Source organism: Pongo abelii, chromosome 6, assembly GCF_028885655.2.
Source record: "Pongo abelii isolate AG06213 chromosome 6, NHGRI_mPonAbe1-v2.0_pri, whole genome shotgun sequence".
Lineage (NCBI taxonomy): Eukaryota > Metazoa > Chordata > Mammalia > Primates > Hominidae > Pongo > Pongo abelii.
Window position 1 is genome coordinate 72433755 of NC_071991.2, and position 21981 is coordinate 72455735.

General features: G+C 41.1%; 1 long non-coding RNA gene across 1 annotated transcript in view; it reads right to left on the bottom strand.

Moving 5' to 3' along the window:
• Positions 1-21692, bottom strand: part of LOC129060381 (uncharacterized) — a 45278-nt gene extending 23586 nt beyond the window's left edge. Inside the window, exons 1-2 of the long non-coding RNA XR_008527056.1 lie at positions 20795-21692; positions 17773-17891 (exon numbers count right to left, since the gene is read on the bottom strand). This is a non-coding gene — a long non-coding RNA (uncharacterized LOC129060381). The remainder of the gene's footprint in view (positions 1-17772; positions 17892-20794) is intronic.
• Between the last annotated feature and the right edge of the window lie 289 nt (positions 21693-21981).

Consider the following 21981-nt stretch of genomic DNA (forward strand, 5'->3'; position numbering starts at 1 on the left):
AATAAACTTGCTTTCACTTTACTCCACGGACTTGCCCTGAATTCTTTCTTGTGCGTGACCAAGAACCCTCTCCTGGGGTCTGGACTGGGGACCCCTTTCCTGTAACAGACCCACTTTCTGTCAGGCCTCTGAGCCCAGGCCAGGCCATTGCATCCCCTGTGACTTGCACATATACATCCAGATGGCCTAAAGTAACTGAAGATCCACAAAAGAAGTAAAAACAGCCTTAACTGATGACATTCCACCATTGTGATTTGTTCCTGCCCCACCCTAACTGATCAATGTACTTTGTAGTCTCCCCCACCCTTAAGAAGTTTCTTTGTAATTCTCCCCACCCTTGAGAATGTACTTTGTGAGATCCACCCCTGCCCACCAGAGAACAACCCCCTTTGACTGTAATTTTCCATTACCTTCCCAAATCCTATAAAACGACCCCACCCCTATCTCCCTTCGCGACTCTTTTCGGACTCAGCCCGCCTGCACCCAGGTGAAATAAATAGCCATGTTGCTCACACAAAGCTTGTTTGGTGGTCTCTTCACACAGACGCACATGAAATTTGGTGCTGTGACTCGGATCGGGGGACCTCCCTTGGGAGATCAATCCCCTGTCCTCCTGCTCTTTACTCCGTGAAAAAGATCCACCTACGACCTCAGGTCCTCAGACCCACCAGCCCGAGGAACATCTCACCAATTTTAAATCGGGTAAGCGGCCTCTTCTTACTCTCTTCTCCAACCTCTCTCACTGTCCCTCAACCACTTCCTCCTTTCCACTCTTCAATCTCTCCCTTCTCTTAATTTCAATTCCTTTCATTTTCCGGGAGAGACAAAGGAGACACGTTTTATCCGTGGACCCAAAACTCTGGTCACGGACTGGGAAGGCAGCCTTCCCTTGGTGTTTAATCATTGCAGGGATGCCTCTCTGATTGTACACCCACGTTTCAAGGGTGTCAAACCACGCAGGGACGCCTGCCTTGATCCTTCACCCTTAGCGGCAAGTCCCGCTTTTCTGGGGAAGGGGCAAGTACCCCAACCCCTTCTCTCCTTGTCTCTACCCCTTCTCTGCTTTTCTGGGAAGGGGCAAGTACACCAACCCTTTCTCTCCTTGTCTCTACCCCTTCTCTGCTTTCCTGGGGCAGGGGCAAGTACCCCTTAACCCCTTCTCCTTTACCCTTAGCAGCAAGTCCCACTTTCCTGGGGCAGGGGCAAGTACCCCTCAACCCCTTCTCCTTCACCCTTAGCGGCAAGTCCCGCTTTTCTGGGAGAGTGGCAAGTACCCCTCAACCCCTTCTCCTTCACCCTTAGCGGCAAGTCCCGCTTTCCTGGGGCAGGGGCAAGTACCCCTCAACCCCTTCTCCTTCACCCTTAGCGGCAAGTCCCGCTTTCCTAGGGGGCAAGAACCCCCAATCGCTTATTTCCACAACCCAACCTCTTATCTCTGTGCCCCAATCCCTTATTTCCACACCCTGACCTCTTATCTCTGTGCCCCAATCCCTTATTTCCGTGCTCCAACCCCTTCTCTGCTTTTCTGGAGGGCAAGAACCCCCCACCCCTTCTCCGTGTCTCTACTTTTTTCTCTGGGCTTGCCTCCTTCACTATGGGCAAGCTTCCACCTTCCATTCCTCCTTCTTCTCCCTTAGCCTGTGTTCTCAAAAACTTAAAACCTCTTCAACTCACACCTGACCTAAAACCTAAATGCCTTATTTTCTTCTGCAATGCCACTTGACCCCAATACAAACTCGATAGTAGTTCCAAATAGCCGGAAAACGGCACTTTCAATTTTTCCATCCTACAAGATCTAAATAATTCTTGTCGTAAAATGGACAAATGGTCTGAGGTGCCTGATGTCCAGGCATTCTTTTACACATCAGTCCCTTCTTCCTAGTCTCTGTGCCCAGTGCAACTCGTCCCAAATCTTCCTTCTTTCCCTCCTGCCTGTCCCCTCAGTCCCAACCCCAAGCGTCGCTGAGTCTTTCTAATCTTCCTTTTCTACAGACCCATCTGAACTCTCCCCTCCTCACCAGGCTGAGCTAGGTCCCAATTCTTCCTCAGCCTCCTCCTCCACCCTATAATCCTTTTATCACCTCCCCTCCTCACACCGGGTCCGGCTTACAGTTCGTTCCGCGACTAGCTCTTCCCCACCTGTCCAGCAATTTACTCTTAAAAAGGTGGCTAGAGCTAAAGGCATAGTCAAAGTTAATGCTCCTTTTTCTTTATCCCAAATCAGATAGTGTTTAGGCTCTTTTTCATCAAATATAAAAATCCAACCCAGTTCATGGCTCATTTGGCAGCAACCCTGAGATGCTTTACAGCCCTAGACCCTAAAAGGTCAAAAGGCCATCTTATTCTCAATATACATTTTATTACCCAATCTGCTCCCAACATTAAATAAAACTCCAAAAATTAGAATCTGGCCCTCAAACCCCACAACAGGACTTAATTAACCTCACCTTCAAGGTGTACAATAACAGAAAAAAGTTGCAATTCCTTGCCTCCACTGTGAGACAAACCCCAGCCACATCTCCAGCACACAAGAACTTCCAAACGCCTGAACCACAGCAGCCAGGCATTCCTCCAGAACCTCCTCCCCCAGGAGCTTGCTACACATGCCGGAAATCTGGCCACTGGGCCAAGGAATGCCCGCAGCCCGGGATTCCTCCTAAGCCACGTCCCATCTGTGTGGGACCCCACTGAAAATCGGACTGTTCAACTCACCTGGCAGCCACTCCCAGAGCCCCTGGAACTCTGGCCCTAGGCTCTCTGACTGACTCCTTCTTGGCTTAGCGGCTGAAGACTGATGCTGCCCGATCGCCTCAGAAGCCCCCTAGACCATCACGGATGCCGAGCTTTGGGTAACTCTCACAGTGGAGGGTAAGTCCGTCCCCTTCTTAATCAATATGGAGGCTACCCACTCAACATTACCTTCTTTTCAAGGGCCTGTTTCCCTTGCCTCCATAACTGTTGTGGGTATTGACGGCCAGGCTCCTAAACCTCTTAAAACTCCCCAACTCTGGTGCCAACTTAGACAATACTCTTCTAAGCACTCCTTTTAGTTATCCCCACCTGCCCAGTTCCCTTATTAGGCTGAGACACTTTAACTAAATTATCTGCTTCCCTGACTATTCCTGGACTACAGCTACATCTCATTGCCACCCTTCTTCCCAATCTGAAGCCTCCTTTGCGTCCTCCTCTTGTATCCCCCCACCTTAACCCACAAGTATAAGATACCTCTACTCCCTCCTTGGTGACTGATCATTCACCCCTTACCATCTCATTAAAACCTAATCACTCTTACCCCACTCAACGCCAATATCCCATCCCGCAGCATGCTTTAAAAAGATTAAAGCCTGTTATCACTCGCCTGCTACAGCATGGCCTTTTAAAGCCTATAAACTCTCCTTACAATTCCCCCATTTTACCTGTCCTAAAACCAGACAAGCCTTACAAGTTAGTTCAGGATCTGCGCCTTATCAACCAAGTTGTTTTGCCTATCCACCCCATGGTGCCAAACCCATATACTCTCCTATCCTCAGTACCTCCCTCTACTACCCATTATTCTGTTCTAGATCCCAAACATGATTTCTTTACTATTCCTTTGCATCCTTCATCCCAGCCTCTCTTTGCTTTCACTTAGACTGACCCCGTTACCCATTAGGCTCAGCAAATTACCTGGGCTGTACTGCCGCAAGGCTTCATAGACAGCCCCCATTACTTCAGTCAAGCCCAAATTTCATCCTCATCTGTTACCTATCTTGGCATAATTCTCATAAAAACACACGGGCTTTCCCTGCTGATCGTGTCCGATTAATCTCCCAAACCTCAATCCCTTACAAAACAACAACTCCTTTCCTTCTTAGGCATGGTTAGTGCGGTCAGAATTCTTACACAAGAGCCAGGACCGCACCCTGTAGCCTTTCTGTCCAAACAACTTGACCTTACTGTTTTAGCCTAGCCCTCATGTCTGCGTGCAGCGGCTGCCGCTGCTTTAATACTTTTAGAGGCTCTAAAAATCACAAACTACGCTCAATTCACTCTCTACATTTCTCATAACTTCCAAAATCTATTTTCTTCCTCATACCTGACGCATATACTTTCTGCGCCCCAGCTCCTTCAGCTGTACTCACTCTTTGTTAAGTCCCACAATTACCATTGTTCCTGGCCCGGACTTCAATCTGGCCTCCCACATTATTCCTGATACCACACCTGACCCCCATGACTGTATCTCTCTGATCCACCTGATATTCACCCCATTTCCCCATATTTCCTTCTTTCCTGTTCCTCACCCTGATCACACTTGATTTATTGATGGCAGTTCCACCAGGCCTAATCGCCACATACCAGCAAAGGCAGGCTATGCTATAGTACAAGCCACTAGCCCACCTCTCAGAACCTCTCATTTCCTTTCCATTGTGGAAATCTATCCTCAAGGAAATAACTTCTCAGTGTTCCATCTGCTATTCTACTATTCCTCAGGGATTATTCAGGCCCCCTCCCTTCCCTACACATCAAGCTCGAGGATTTGCCCCCACCCAGGACTGGCAAATTAGCTTTACTCAACATGCCCCAAGTCAGGAAACTAAAATACCTCTTAGTTTAAATAGACACTTTCACTGAATAAGTAAAGGCCTTTCCTACAGGGTCTGAGAAGGCCACCGCAGTCATTTCTTCCCTTCTGTCAGACATAATTCCTCAGTTTAGCCTTCCCACCTCTATACAGTCTGATAACAGACCAGCCTTTATTAGTCAAATCAGCCAAGCAGTTTTTCAGGCTCTTAGTATTCAGTGAAACCTTTATATCCCTTACGGTCCTCAGTCTACAAGAAAAGTAGAACAGACTAAAGGTCTTTTAAAAACACATCTCACCAAGCTCAGCCACCAACTTAAAAAGGACTGGACAATACTTTTACCACTTTCGCTTCTCAGAATTCAGGCCTGTCCTCAGAATGCTACAAGGTACAGCCCATTTAAGCTCCTGTATAGACGCTCCTTTTTATTAGGCCCCAGTCTCATTCGACACCAGACCAACTTAGACTGTGCCCCCCCAAAAAAAACTTGTCATCCCGTCTATCTTTTGTCTAGTCATACTCCTATTCACCGTTCTCAACTACTCATACATGCCCTGCTCTTGTTTACACTGCTTGTTTACTCTGTTTCTCCAAGCCATCACAGCTGATATCTCCTTCTGCTATCCCCAAACTGCCACTCTAAACTCTTGAAGTAAATAAATAATCTTTGATGGCAGGACTATGCTGAATCTCCTTAGGCACTCTCTAATCAGATGTCCTAGGTCCTCCCAATTCTTAGACCTTTTATACCTGTTTTTCTCCTTCTCTTATTCCATTTAGTTTCTCAATTCATCCAAAACCGTATCCAGGCCATCACCAATCATTCTATACGACAAATGTTTCTTCTTACATCCCCACAATATCACCCCTTACCACAAGACCTCCCTTCAGCTTAATCTCTCCCACTCCAGGTTCCCACGCCGCCCCTAATCCCGCTTGAAGCAGCCCTGAGAAACATCGCCCATTCTCTCTCCATACCACCCCCCAAACATTTTCGCCACCCCAACACTTCAACACTGTTTTGTTTTATTTGTCTTATTAATATAAGAAGGCAGGAATGTCAGGCCTCTGAGCCCAGGCCAGGCCATCGCATCCCCTGTGACTTGCACATGTACATCCAGATGGCCTAAAGTAACTGAAGATCCACAAAAGAAGTAAAAACAGCCTTAACTGATGACATTCCACCATTGTGATTTGTTCCTGCCCCACCCTAACTGATCAATGTACTTTGTAGTCTCCCCCACCCTCAAGAAGGTTCTTTGTAATTCTCCCCACCCTTGAGAATGTACTTTGTGAGATCCACCCCTGCCCACCAGAGAACAACCCCCTTTGACTGTAATTTTCCATGACCTTCCCAAATCCTATAAAATGGCCCCACCCCTATCTCCCTTCGCTGACTCTCTTTTCGGACTCAGCCCGCCTGCACCCAGGTGAAATAAACAGCCATGTTGCTCACGCAAAGCCTGTTTGGTGGTCTCTTCACACGCACGCGCATGAAACTTTCCTTAGCTTCTTCATTTTCCCCACATGCCAAAAATCTGCTAGAGCTGCCCCTTTTGTGGCTGCTTCCTTAATGTTATCCTTGGTCTCTCAAAATCACTGTACTTCACCCACTTCCCTCAGAGTAAACTGCATGGCTCCCAAAGACATTTGAGTTTGAGAATCTGGCTTAAATATTTTTTGAACAATCACAAATGGACTGGAGTTCTGACACTTTATAAGATTCTATCATCAGAGAGCAAAATAAGTACTAAATACACCTATTTAAAATTACATCTAATATGTCTTTGTACCAATAATTGAGTAGTAACATGCCCTCTTGCTCAAAAATAAATCTCAGTGTTAGACATGGGTGGATACTTAATCTAACTTTTTTGCCTGCTATATTTCACATTCTTTCCCTGGGAGTAATGTGCAATCATATGCCCGAGTAATAAATAATATGATAGGAAACAAATATCTATATTATGACAAAATGACAGTCACTAATGCTAATGGGATTTTACAACACAATACACAGGAAAGAGAGAGTGATCTGGCCCCTGAGGTAAAGCCTTAAAGGAATTCATTTTCCTATCACCACTGAGAATACTTTCTATCATGGAATGAAAGGCACTAAAATAAATTGGCAAAATGAAACCTCTCTGCATATGGTGTTTACTCAGAAGGGTGAGGTGCCAAAGAGACTGTCAGCCACAGCAAGTTGGACCTTTACTGGCACGATGTCATTTAAAGAGCTGCCCTGACAAAGGCTCAGCCTTCTGCGTCCATTAGACTCAGTGTGAAAGGTCTCCATTCACTTGCCAGCTGGCGTAGTAGACCATCATCTAAAGATGTGAACGGTTACAGCCCTGGCCTCGCTGCAACTGGAAACCAAAGAGACGATTAATTATGGATGGAATGCAGCCAGGCAAGGCTGCAATTGTAATCAAATGAGACCACACTGAGGAAAAATAACATTTTATCCTGCACTTGGTAACTCACAGATAGATTTATGACTACACTGCCAGTTGGAGATAAAGTAAAAATCAATCATATTATTCATAAGAGTAACATAAGCAAGTACTGGCAAAACAAAAAATATGTTTCCTACGATTGTGCTGCAGATACTTCATTTATATACAGCTTTATTCAGCAGAATCACACATCCACAACTTTTTTTTCTTTTATTGAAAGCTGAGAAACACACTATCCACTGGAACTGTAATGAAGAGATCTGGGAACTTTCTGCATTCAAAGCCTTCATTGCAAAAATATATTACAATATTTCCTGCTTTATTGCCTTGCTCATATTTTATTACAACTCTATTGCATATTGAAATGTGCAGCCTAGAAGCTACAGGATATCCACAGTCAACAAATAGAACAGCTTGTTCATTATGTCCATGAATAATCAAAAAGTTAAAAAGAATGCTAATTCTATGCAGTAAAAAGCTTAAAAACGTATGTTTCTTTTAAAGCACAATTGGAATGTCAAACTAATTCTGTAAAAGAAGGAGCATCATTAGCTTCACATTCCCTAAAAGATCTGGTCATTGTTTGGAAGATTCATTTGTCAAACTAAATGGAGAAACTGCAATCATAGATTACAGGTTAATGGGGATGGATGCATGTCTCATGGACTAGAATCAGTTACAATCTAGCCAAGTCCTGCTTCACTTAAAAAAAGAAAGAAAGAGAAGCCATCAGTTGGTGTTGCACTTGTGGTATGCACTTATCCATTAGAAGCAAAACTGACATGTTCTTTTTTAAAGTCCCTTAAAATGTGGCTGTGTTATGTAGAAGCTCAAGTAACTTTGGCAATTAAAATGACAATGTATACCTATTTAACCCAAAGATATGTAAAGTATCGGAGTACTAAGATCTTCAAATCAACAGCCTAGGAGATTCTACATAGAAACAGGAGTGTGTCTGCCCAAATCTTCAATTTCACTTTATTTTCTGCCTCTTTCTATCCTTTGCCAAACAATCTGTTTGATAAGTTGGGTGAACTGGAGGGGAGCCAGGGAATTCCAGCAAAAGAAGACGGGATCTGGGAGGACCTGCGGCAGAACGCCACAGCAGGCTCAACTATTTATTCCACAATACTCTGTTCAAACACTCACCACCCTCCTTACCCTACCAACCTCCAGCAGCAAAAGCCAGTTTATCCAGGTGACTGCAGCTTCTAGAAAGTCACACTTAATAATTGTGAATTGTTTAACCACCAAGAGATCTTCACAAGAAGTGCTACGTTAGGTGTGGTGATGGGAAGGGGCATGGATAGATGGTTTAAAAAATAACAACCAACAGACGAGCCGAAAGCAAAGCAATTTGCTTTGTAGGTGTCTCAACATTTCTCACTCTAGAGAGGGCTGCAATGTTGCATGTAGCTTCTAATGAAAAGTAAGCAATAAATATTGATATAACAACAAGGGTTTCTTGCAAAGAATTGGTTTAGTGTAACACAATTGATTTGGCCTTTCTTGGTTCCCTTGTTTCTCAGAATGAAGCAATTAAACTCATTTGTTCACTTTAAATGTAGTGTTTTGCTTGGTTCATTTGAATTCAGGATGGATTAACAAGGACATCATAAAGAATTCTAGAAAGCAGATGCCTCAGAGATAGATGAGAAGGAGCACCATCCACAGAATACCTACTAAATATAAATATTAGGGCGCCTATTAGCAATTATCTTGCAGAACTTCCCTGCCCGTGTAAGTGAGGCCCACTTGAAGGTGAATATTCACATAAAGGTAAACAAAGCATCAAATTGTTTTCTTGCAAAGTGAATTCCTTCTTTCTGTGTAACAGAATGACAGAACATTTGGATCCAGTTACTCTACATTTTTTCCTAATGTAAAAAGCAAGACTGAGAAACAATTTTCAAACTCCTGAAGAATATGTATGAGTGAGTATGTGTGTAAAAATATGATGAGAGAAAAAAATAAAACCATTATGCTAGAATGTGGTCTCTCAATTTCTGTCATAATTCAGCAGTCTGTTTTGCTTTTTGCAGAAAATCTTTTCATCTTTCCTCAGATTGGGTTTTGTCCTCAACCACTATATGTTTCCTACCTGGGTCTATATATACATTTGTTTTAGAATCCCAGAACTTGTCACCTCCCTAGAGGCTTCTTCTGCCCCAGGTAGAATTAAATAGCTCACTTATCTGCTTGTGACCCTATACTGGAATTATATTATAATTGCCTTAATGTCATTGAATATTTAGCTATTTTGGTGCATAGCGGGTGCCCCTTCCCTAGGCTTTCACCCATCCCACTACCTCCTACCCACAAATATTCTAAATTCCACAGAGACTTATTTGAGACCAGCAAGCACATCTTATCTGCCTTGGGATCTGAAGTACTGTGTGTGGAGCCTGACACCTAATAGGTTCCCAATATAGTTTGTCAAACTCAATCAAATGTTAAGAGTTTAAAATATATCAGAAGAAAAATTCCTGTGTATATATAACCCCTTTTAAATTACATTGTTCCATCTTAGAAAATATATCTCAGAACATAGTCTTCTTTTGATTTTTTTTCTTTTTTTCAGAGAAGGGGTCTCACTCTGTTGTCTAGGCTAGAGTGCAGTGGCTCCATTACAGTCACTGCAGCCGCTAATTCATGAGCTCAAGTGATCCTCCTGCCTCAGCCTCTTGAGTAGCTGGGACTACAGGCATGTGCCATCGAAACATGTTTTAATTTATCTACCCTTACTGTTCCTTCAGTATAGTTTTATAAAAACTGCTATCACATACAGGGTCTCTAAATGATTAAAATTCATCCATATGTAACTCTAGTATCTGGAAAGTATCTGGGGAAGTATGATTTTCAAATCGATAGCCTAAAAATGTTACATAGAAACTCTAGTCTGTTTTCTGCTCAAACCTTCTGTACTACCCAACTTCTACTCCTTTCTGTCAATTCCTGAGCTATCTGTATATGTAAGTGGGGTGATCAGAGGGATGTCAGGAGAGTCCCGGTGAAAGAAGAGGAAACTACAGTGTACTGCTATACTGTACTAAGAGCTTTGTCTTTAGTGCTCTCTTTAGTTAATACCAAAGTGTAAGTATTAGTATCCCTGTTTTACCCATAAGGAAACTCGAGTCTCAGGGATTTTTTTCAGACACAGAAGCTACTAAGCAGAAGGCTCATAATTAAAACATTTCATTTTTTTTTTTCTGATTTTAAGGACTGGGTGAATCCATGATTTCACACACAACTAAACTGTCTTTAGTTAGCATATTTTTATTGCATTGCTCTTCTTTTCATTAGTCGATGAAAAGTATTTTTGGTTTCATTTAAGTACTTATCGAGTCCCCATGTAATGGAAACATAATATCTGATGCTTGTAACATGTCTTTTAAAACCTGCATAGTGACCAATTCTCCAGAAACACATTACAGAAAAGTGGAACTACTATTATGTGCTTTGCTTTTCTACTAAAGGTATTTCAGAATGAAAATCCCAGGAGCAGAGAAGAATATCTCTTATAAATATACATTTAGGTCCCCAGCTGTGATTTAATTCCTGATTTAATATTGTACATAAAAAGTGATTCAGATCAGTATAGTCTATTTTAAATCATTCATTTTGAAAGTTAGCATAGTAATATCTGCAGCTTGATATATTAAAACAACATGTTTATTTTCTCACTAGTACATAATCATAGAGACCAATTTATAGAAAGATTTTTATACATTCTGTTTATATAACAAAGTATAATAGACTAAACAGACTAAAGGGCGCATTATACATGTGCCCTTATTATAGCTGCACAGATGATTAAAAAGAGCAAGTCTCTTTGTTTTTAGCTGGACCTACAGTACCCTTAAATTTTGAGCTGAAAAAGCAAAGTCTTTGCCTGTGCCTTGGCCTCTTACTCTTACTCTTACCTCTTACTCTTTCCACGTAATGTTTCTCTTTCCTGGAATACTCTTTTCTACCTTCTTACCATCATCATCTGGCTACTTCTTCCCGGCTTTTTCACTCAACTTGAAGCAAGCTTCTTCCCAGGGGTTCTTAACTTGGGATCTACAGATAGAATTTTAGTTCCTTTTTCTTTTTATATTGCTATGCATTTTACTCTTTTTCTTTTCTTTTTTTTTTTTTGAGACGGAGTCTCGCTCTATCGCCCAGGCTGGAGTGCAGTGGCTTGATCTCGGCTCACTGCAAGCTCCGCCTCCTGGGTTCACGCCATTCTCCTGCCTCAGCCTCCCGCGTAGCTGGGACTACAGGTGCTGGCCACCACGCCCGGCTAATTTTTTTGTATTTAGTAGAGACGGGGTTTCACTGTGTTAACTAGGATGGTCTCAATCTCCTGACCTCTTGATTCGTCCACCTCAGCCTCCCAAAGTGCTGGGATTACAGGCGTGAGCCACCGCGCCCGGCCGCATTTTATTTAGTGTATTTAATATTTTTTCGCAGAAGGGGCTCATGTTATAAAAGAGATTAAGGGAGTTCCTCCTTCAAGGTCCTGTCATACCCTGGTCTCATTCCTAGATCAAAACACTCTGCTGTTGTTTTCTGCCTCCAAAGGGTAAATACATCAAGGCAGGGAAGCAGCAATATCCACACTGTATTTCCTCTACCCATGTGCTACTGGTACACAGAAAGGGAACAAAAGATATTTAAGGAAAGAATGGATGTAAGACAGGATGGATGAATTATATCAACTCAAAATGGTACTCTTCTTTTCTTTTCTTTTTTTTTTGAGACGGAGTCTTGCTCTGTCGCCCAGGCTGGAGTGCAGTGTCGTGATCTCAGCTCACTGTAAGCTCCGCCTCCCGGGTTCACGCCATTCTCCTGTCTCAGCCTCCTGAGTATCTAGGACTACAGGCGCCCGCCACCGCGCCTGGCTAATTTTTTGTATTTTTAGTAGAGACGGGGTTTCACCGTGTTAGCCAGGATGGTCTCGATCTCTCAGGACCTCGTGATCCGCCTGTCTTGGCCTCCCAAAGTGCTGGGATTACAGGCTTGAGCCACTGCGCCCTGCCTTCAAAGTGGTATTCTTAGCTATTTTTTGCTGCCCAGTAGCTCCATTTGACAGTTATAGATGAATGAAAATGGACTAAGTTATGATTAAACATCATTTGATAGAAAAAATCTTTCAAATACTAGATTTAATGAAGACAGCACTTTATATTGTGATGAACAGATTAAAGACCCCAAAGATGTTCTGCCTGACTACCTATTATTGCATCTCTACTTCCAAACTGCAGGTTCTCTCCCACTTCAGGCCATTCCTGGCCCTGGACAGGATGTATATAAGAAGCCAAATTTGTAGAGTCCAATTCTTGGTGACCACTGGTTTCCCAATGACTGAATGAGGATGAGAACCCAGATCTGCCTCCTCTATAGCTAATGATTTTCCTGCCTAGAATGGGGGTTTGGCTGCTGGGAAAATAGAAGTCATCAACAGCAGATGGTTGTAAAACCATCTTGATGCCAATCAGTGCAGTGATTCTCAAGCATCTGATTTGGGCCTGGATCTTCTTCAAAAAATTTCCTTGTGATTATGTCACTTCCTGGCCCAAAAATTTATTATGAAATGAAAAAGTTACTGGAAGCAGAGAACCTACTTCAGTGCTGGAAACATAGTAGGATCCCCATTAAATGTTGCTCTCTTCCTTTAACTTTTACCTAAACTACGATTGGCCTTAATTTCCAGATAGTATACTTGCAAAACAATAGGATGGGTTGCCTGACACTTCAACATATTACCAGTTTAAATGTTAGTTTTTTCCTAAACCTCTTCATGATTATTTTCAAACAGTTTTTGTTCACTCTTTTCTAGTCCCTAATTTCATTGACTCTAATTCACCATCAACCATCAGACATATCCTTATTGTGTGTACAAAGAAAACTACCACTTAAAGTAGAACAAATCAATTATAAGTTGCATCCCAGTTAAAACATGTAAAAATGTGAGAGATGTGCTTCTTAGATTCATGTTAATGTTGTGTCTCTGGTACTCATCTGCAGAATTAATCTCTCCTTGGACCTGAGAAGGGTAGCCTCCCAGGCACTTCCAGCAACCCTGCCTCCCAGCTGCTGGGTAAAGCAATTTGTAGCCCAAAGATAGTCTTGCAAGAGGGCTGCTGGTAACAGCTGTTAGTGGCAAAACTATGAGTAAAGGAGCTGAGCAACGGGTGTTTATACCCAGTAAAGGAGATCCAGAGCCTCTGGGGGGAGCCTCAAAAGTATCCACTACTGGACATATTTGATATATGACTAAAACAGGGAGGCTAGTTTTAACGTGTGGGCTTTGGAATCAGATTTATCCCATCATCACCACATTTCATGCATCTAGGATAAACAAGTATATTTTGATCTAGAACAAAGATCATTTCATGAATTCCCAGAGAATTTTTCAATAACTTATTTTAGAACTTTGTATTAACACATCAACTGTATGTAACTTATTGCAATGTTTGCAAATTAATGTTACCTTTTGTATTCATAATTAATGTACATCTTTAATGAACATTATAGAAGTATTCAGATTACATCAGAATAATCGATTTTGTTGTCTTGCTATAGTTCCAGATGCAATAACCTGCCTTGCTCCTACAGACTAGCTGGACAATTTATGCCACAGAGCTCAAATCTGAGTAATCATTAAAATTCTGAGATTCTGCTATGAATATTTTTAAACTTGAAGAATGTAGAAATTATTTCTGTTTGTTACTAAAAATGCATGGGATTTGGCATTAGAGCCTCTATTATTAAAGATTGTCTTTTCTAGCATGGTATTGCTGGGTATACCTATAACCCACTCGCCTCAGAGCCGGATGTAGCAAGACTAAAAACAGAAAAATGTGTGGAGTTAGTTCCAAAGACACATAGTTATATTGGATCCAAGAGACAAAGGAAGAATCAAGAAGCAAATCCAAGATCAGTCACGGTGTCAGGCTAGAAGATGCCAACCAATGAATGGATGTGTAAGTCCCTGAGTTAATGAAAACCAGATAAAAGCCAGCGGCAAATGAAGAAACAGGAAATGGGGGTACAAGGAGAACATGGACCTTAATTCTAGCAAAGAGAAACTTGCTGGCCTACGGTTCCTTTAAAAATGTTAAGGACACACATATTCAGTTATAGGAAGGCAGGAAAAAAATTGGAAGGCGCTGCCTGTGCTAGGATATGACAATCTTCATACTTGATTGGAGCACCACATTGTTTCATGTGAAGTTTGTATTTCTCTTATCTGTAAAATGTGGTGATTCAAGATCCTATCAGTGCAATTTTACAGAAACACACTCAACCTGGTATGCAAGAGCCACAGCCAATTTCCCTGAGGAATCTCCAATTAAAGAGTTGAGCCCTATTTAAACTTTGACTTCCCGTGGTTTTTCTTTAGTTTAATACCATTATTAAACATCATCTATTGAATAGCCCAGGGAAGAATTTTCAAAAAGCGTTAAGGAGAATGTAGGTCATTGTCATCTCAGTTTCTCAATGATTCAATTATTTGACATTTACTTATGCCCTTTGAATGACAACAGTCATGTCAGCTGCTGGTTGAAGGGGAATTTTCCAGCAGCACTTAAATAGACTGTTTATATTCATTAGCTATTTGTTAGAATTCACTCTGAACAGCCGTGGAGGCTGTCATTCATTGAATTCTAGAATAGTCCTATTCCTGTTTTGTGGTTTTAACGTCTGCTAAGCTATTTCTTTTTTGGTTAATTCCTTTGACATTTAAATTTTTAATTGATATTATCAACATGCTTTAACACATCAGTCTAAGTTTAATGTTTCTACATTTTCAATCCTAAATTTAGAACTACCAAATATTTGCAACCCATTTTTACTATGCATTCTAGTTTAAGAAGACAAATCAAATGAATGGCAGACAAATTGCTTAACTAGGATTAATATCAAATTTGAATGACTTCGTTGATGTGGTACAGAAGTTGTTTATAATCTTTCCTTTGCATGTAAAACAGCAAACTCTCAGACATAACACTTGAACACTAGGATGGGATAGTTACTTAATAATTTCCCTGTATAACATATGAGATTTGCAATTTTTAAAAAATGTAACACAATCTATATTGAGTGATTTTTTATCATTTAGATGATATATCGGTCAGACACAGTGACTCACACTTGTAATCCCTGCACTTTGGGAGGCTGAGGCAGGAGGATCACAAGTTCAGGAGTTCGAAACCAGCTTGAACAACATGATGAAACCCTGTCTCTACTAAAAATACAAAAAAAATTAGCTGGGTGTGGTGGCGCATGCCTGTAATCCCAGCTACTCAGGAGGCTGAGGCAGAAGAATCACTTGAACCCAGGAGGCAGAGGTTGCAGTGAGCCAAGATCGCGCCATTGCACTCCAGCCTGGGCAACAGAGCAAGACTCCATCTCAAAAAAAAAAAAAAAGTAGATGATATATCTTCTATCACTGCACAGAAAAAAATGCAGCAGTGACTAATAATAGAGATTTCTACTAAAAGCATGAAAGTTAACATAGAGTTTTCTATATAGAGTTGTGTGGATTGCAGACTTCAAAAAGGTAGTCTACCATCTTTGGAGGATCCACTGATGTTAAGGTTGAGTCCGACTCAAACAAATAAAAAACTAATTGGAAAATAAAGAAAAATATATTTCCAATACCATGGGGAAGCATATTAATCACACAATTCCCTACAAGAATTCCTGGTCCATAAACCTCAATATTACTTTAGAGAACTCCTTTCCAACCCTTCACTCCATTTACAATTGTATTCACTTTCTTAAATATAAAGATACATTTGCAAATGTGTCAATTTTAAATATTGTTCTGACTATATAATGTATGCAATAAATGAATTAGGTATTTTGTTAAGCTAGTTTTCCATGGCATATAATCAATACATGTCTTCTTGTTTCTAAACATAATATCTATTATTTATTGTGTGTTTATTATATTTAGGAATTTGCTAGGTGTGTACTGTCCTTCCAAATTCTTTCCCAATTCAGAGTCTTTGTGGTTTTCTCAGCCTGGGATGCTCTTCCTCAACTATGATTAGCTGTCTCTGACTGAATAACTCCCTTGCAAGTTTTAGCCTTTCTTAACAACATATCAAAAAGTAGAACTCTCAACCCTGTCTGTAACTGTCACATCAACATTTTTATTTCTTTCAAAGCACGCTTCCAAATCTATAATTAGTTTACCTATTTATTTATTTTTAGAAGGAGTCTGGCTCTGTCACCCAGGCTGGAGTGCAGTGGCATGATCTCGGCTCACTGCAACCTCCACCTCCCGGGTTCAAGCGATTCTTTTGCCTCAGCCTCCGGAGTAGCTGGGATTACAGGTGCCCACCACTGCACCCAGATAATTTTTGTATTTTTAGTAGAGAGGGGGTTTCAAAGTTTACTCATTTATTTGTTAACTTATTTATGTCTATCTTCCCATACATACAATAGATACAGTATAAGAGCAGAAACTTTGTCTTAGACACCTCTGAACTCTGAACCCCTTACCCTGGTACATAATAAATGCTCACAAAATATAGATTGAGCAAATGTGTGAATGTTTTATAAACATTATCTCGTTTAATCCTCCAAACAATCCCACATGATCATCTCAAAGGAATGAGGCTCAAAGGGGTTAAGAATATTGTTTGAGGTCAGGTGAGCAGTCAGGCTAAAGCCATACCCTAAATCTTCATAATCTTTATGGGGTTTTTTTGTTTGTTTTTTGTTTTTGCTTCGTGTACTAATTTCACTTAACATTATTACCACTTTCCCAGCACTTGCATTAGAAATTTGAAATCCACTCCAGTCCTTCCTTTTTTTTATACCCTGAGGAAACAATTGGTTACCAAGCTCATCTATCTTCCAGATCTCCTTATTCCTTCCATTTTGTCTACACCACCCTAGTTTTGACCCTCACCATCATGAGTCAATATTACCTCTTTGCCCCCTAACTGGTCTCCCTTCTATTACGGACTTCCTCTGCCCCTAACACTTAAATTAGGACAACGGTACAGATTTAGCCCTTCCTTCCCTGAGATAGCTCAGTGGGTTCCCTATCTTTAGGATAAAATTCTCACTTGTTAACTTCGCATAAAGGCATTTGAGGACCTGGCTTCTGCCTTCTTCAAGCTCATGCTCATTACTCCTTACATTAAGCCCAATGTTCAGCGCCTGAATCATTGGCATTCTTCCATGTTCCTGTGTTTTTACATATGTTTCCTCTCTCTGAATGTGTTTCCCCGCTTGATTGCCTTATTCACATCTAATCATCCTTCAAGACTGAGAACAGGCCGGGCGCAGTGGCTCACACCTGTAATCCTAGCACTTTGGGAGGCCGAGCCAGGTGAATCACGAGGTCAGGCGGTCGAGACCATCCTGGCTAACAAGGTGAAACCCTGTCTCTAATAAAAATACAAAAAATTAGCCGGGTGTGGTGGCACGTGCCTGTAGTCTCAGCTACTTGGGCGGCTGAGGCAGGAGAATCATTTGAACCTGAGAGGCAGAGGTTGCAGTGAACCGAGATCACGCCACTGCACTCCAGCCTGGGCAACAGAGTGAGACTCCATCTCACAAACAAACAAACAACAACAACAAAAAAAAAAACGCTGAGAACAAACATTTCTCTGTGGAGGCCTTACCTGATCTAACCCCCATATGACAGGCACCAATGAGCTGAGTCATATGCCCCTGCTCTGGACACCCATAAAACCCATGACAGTCCTCAGCATTATGAGATATTACAGAGTACAGTAACTCACATTTTGTTGTCTGTGTTTTTCTTTAGTTTTGTATCATCTTTTTTTAAAGTCAGCAGCCCTTTATGAACTCCTTGAGGGCGTGTTCCTGGCATAGTACTTGGTATATTATTCAGAAGTTACTGTTGAAAGAATGCATTGAAGAGTGGATATGTTTCTGAACATGATTACAATTAAGCTCAATAACAAAAAGAAAGTGAAATATTATTGCGGGAAGTCAGGGACCCCAAACGGAGGGACCGGCTGAAGCCATGGCAGAAGAACGTGGATTATGAAGATTTCATGGACATTTATTAGTTCTCCAAATTAATATTTTTATAATTTCTTATGCCTGTCTTTATCGCAGTCTCTAAACATAAATTGTGAAGATTTCGTGGACACTTATCACTTCCCCAATCAATACCTTTGTGATTTCCTATGCCTGTGTTTACTTTAATCTCTTAATCTTGTCAGCTGAGGAGGATGTATGTCACCTCAGGACCCTGTGATAATTGCGTTAACTGCACAAATTGTAGAGCATGTGTGTTTGAACAATATAAAATCTGGGTACCTTGAAAAAAGAACAAGATAACAGCAATTGTTCAGGGAATAAGAGAAATAACCTCAAACTCTGACCACCAGTGAGCTGGGCGGAACAGAGCCATATTTCTCTTCTTCCAAAGGCAAATGGGAGAAATATCACTGAATTCTTTTTCTCAGCAAGGAATATCCCTGAGAAAGAGAATACGCCCCTTAGGGTGGGTCTATAAATGGCCCCCTTGGGTGTGGCCGTCTTCTATGGTCGAGACTGTAGGGGTGAAATAGACCCCAGCCTCCCATAGCACTCCCAGGCTTATTAGGAAGAGGAAATTCCTGCCTAATAAATTTTGGTCAGACCGGTTGCTCTCAAAACCCTGTCTCCTGATAAGATGTTATCAATGACAGTGGTGCCCAAAACTTCATTAGCAATTTTAATTTTGCCCCGGTCCTGTGGTCCTGTGATCTCACCCTGCTTCCATTTGCCTTGTGATATTCTATTACCTTGTGAAGTACGTGATCTTTGTGACCCACACCCTATTTGTACACTCCCTCCCCTTTTGAAAGTCCCTAATAAAAACTCGCTGGTTTTGCAGCTTGTGGGGCATCAAGGAACCTACCGACAGGTGATGTCTCCCCTGGATGCCCAGCCTTAAAATTTCTCTCTTTTGTACTCTGTCCCTTTATTTCTCAAACTGGCCGACGCTTAGGGAAAATAGAAAAGAACCTACGTGACTATCGGGGCAGGTTCCTCGATAAAATATGAACTGTACGATGAAGTTATTAAATAGTGTCAATAGCTTTGCCTAGAAGCAGAGAGTACTCTGTTTCTGACTGTGATGCTGGACTCTTGAGGGAGATGGTGAATGCTCTTCACTACACCCATGCAGCCCTCAAAGTGCCTTAAAAATACTGTGCTTAGTGCCATAGAACATACAAGAATAAATAAGACAGCCTGCTGCATAGGATTTTGCAAACCAACAGGAGAGACATCATTCTCCAAAGGACTTTATATGAACCCCCTGACTTCCTTTTACCCAAGATATATGATCCATACATTTACCGAAAATCATTTGACCTGGTCTTTATTTTCAGCTAGCAAATTGCCTTGAAATGCCAAATTGTCTCTAATCACTGATTCCATTTATTTATCTTAAAACTCTCTTCTTGAGGCCTATTTTAAGGATTTTATAATTTGAAAAGCACCTCCATATTCATAAATTCAGTGGCTACTTAAATGTATGCTTTAACTTTTAAAAATTGTATTGTAATAAACCTCTGGGTTTGAGCCTTCCAGAGAAATAACTCTTCAGTTACACTCATCAAATCCTATTTTGCAGATTTCAGAGATGCGTAATGCTATATATAATTTTCAAACGGGGATTCCTAGAGAGCAAGGGCAGTGGTAAGCTGGCTGAATTGCTCAGGGGACACAGAACTGCAAATAAAAAGCAAGGTGAAATTTTTTTCTCATAGGCCTTGAAGAATTATTTTGCTTTGCCTTTGTCCAAGTTTCCATGGAAACTCCTCTCCTGGAAATGTGCAATTCTTCAGAGCCCTTGTCCTGAATGTAAGCAGAACATAAACCTGGAGCTGTAATCTATTTTAGTGCTGCCATGAGTTGCAGAAATCAAGGAATAATTGTTATATTCATAAAGAAGTTCGTCAACATGAAAATGAGCATAATGAGCAAACACTGAGTTAGATGGTATCTTTAATCTTCCTTCTGCCTTTAGGCAAATATAATATAGGGATATATAGTTTCTTATTGTATATGTGAAATAGTGAACAGTACAATAGTAGTGAGATGCAAAGGTACCGATAATCAGTCTAAATCTTTACTTTATCTTAACAATTTAGGTGAAAGTAAAAGAAAAGTTTGCAAAATAATATAAGCAGACCAAGAAATTACTTTTTCATCTACAAGAAACAACTCAGGAGCCGGGCGTGGTGGCTCACGCCTGTAATCCCAGCACTTTGGGAGGCCGAGACAGGTGGATCACAAGGTCAGGGGATCAAGACCATCCTGGCTAACATGGTGAGACCCAGTCTCTACTAAAGATATAAAAAAATTGGCCGGGTGTGGTGGCACACGCCTGTAGTCCCAGCTACTCGGGAGGCTGAGGCAGGAGAATGGCATGAACCCGCTAGGCTTGCAGTGAGCCGAGATCGCGCCACTGCACTCCAGCCTGGGCAACAGTGAGAGACTCCGTCTCAAAAAAAAAACAAAAACAAAAAACAACTCAGGGAAAACTCCACTTTAAATACAGATATAAGTAACAGGGATTATGCTTTTTAGTTTAGAAGGAGTTTAGTGTTGATTAAGAAGGCTCATGCCACATATGAGTAGCATCTAGGAAGTGTTATGAGAGCACTATGCCAGTAATATCGTGTATTATAAGAGAAGTACAGAAATTCTCAAAACTCACAGAGGAACAGAGTAAGGAAAAGAAAACTTTCAGGTTTCTGGGTGGTAGAAGAAAAAGAAGCAATGCTTATAATAGCTTACGATAGCGTAGTATACACCATGTACTGCTCTGGTTTCCGCCGGTCAGCATTGCTGAAGGATGTGCTGGAGTGGGAGACAGCATGGTAAATAGGAGAAGCGTGGTCCTTTCTTTCAGGAAGCGTATCTCCCTGCAGAAGGCAGAGGAGACAAACAGTAAAGGGTTAATTTTATAATTATTGAATTTCAAACTGTAAAATGTGCTATAAAAAGAGGGAAATGATTCTATAAGAGAATGTAAGGAAGGAATCTAACCTTACATACATTATATCTTTTGTTCTCACGTGAGCCCTTGCATTAGATGCTGTACTCCTAGTTTTCAGATGACAGAGGCGTAGAAGAAATAAGACATTTCTCCCAAAGTCAATCAGGAACTAAATATTAGACCTAAGTGTTGGTCCAGTGTCAGTGTTTATGGTCTCTTTCCTATGCAATATGATTTGTGAAGTAGCTATCTCAATTTTATTCTAAATTCTGAATTTAAGAATCAGAGAGAGCTGGAATATATTTGTCAGGAGATACTAGAATTTTTGTGGTGTCTAGATTGCTCTGAATTATTATTTTCATAAGCACTGAGGGATTCTCTCTTAAGAAATCCTTTGGAATTGGCTTTTCTATCATAATGACTCATTCAAATATTTGTGAATTTGCCCATCTGAAATATAGATACACTCCTGGTAAGGACTCTCAAAGCCAACCAAATATCTGGGCTGGGATCTCAGCATGTTGATGTCACTAAACTAGTGTGTACATCTGGAGGCTAAGGGTGCTGCACACCCAGCCTGAATTCAAATCTTCTACCTAACTTACCACTGCTTCCTCTCATTCACTTTATTATCTTGGTACATGTCTGTCTCTCTAACTCAACTATAAACAATTTTGAAGATATAAGGTATTTATTTTTGTGCCATAGTGACTGTCATAATTCTCTGTTACTGTAGATGTTTAATTGTTAAACTAAAAAACTCCTAATATTTGATAATAATAGTTTTATTAAATATTATTTTAACTTGATTTGAAGTCCACTAAAAGATTTATATTATCAAATAATGTGGAACATATTTTTCCAGGAGTCTGATTTTTAAAATTTACTTTAATAACAGAGATGGGGTCTTGCTATGTCGCCCAGACTGGTCTTTAACTCCTGTGCTCAAGCAGTCCTCCCACCTCAGGCTCCCAAAATGCTAAGG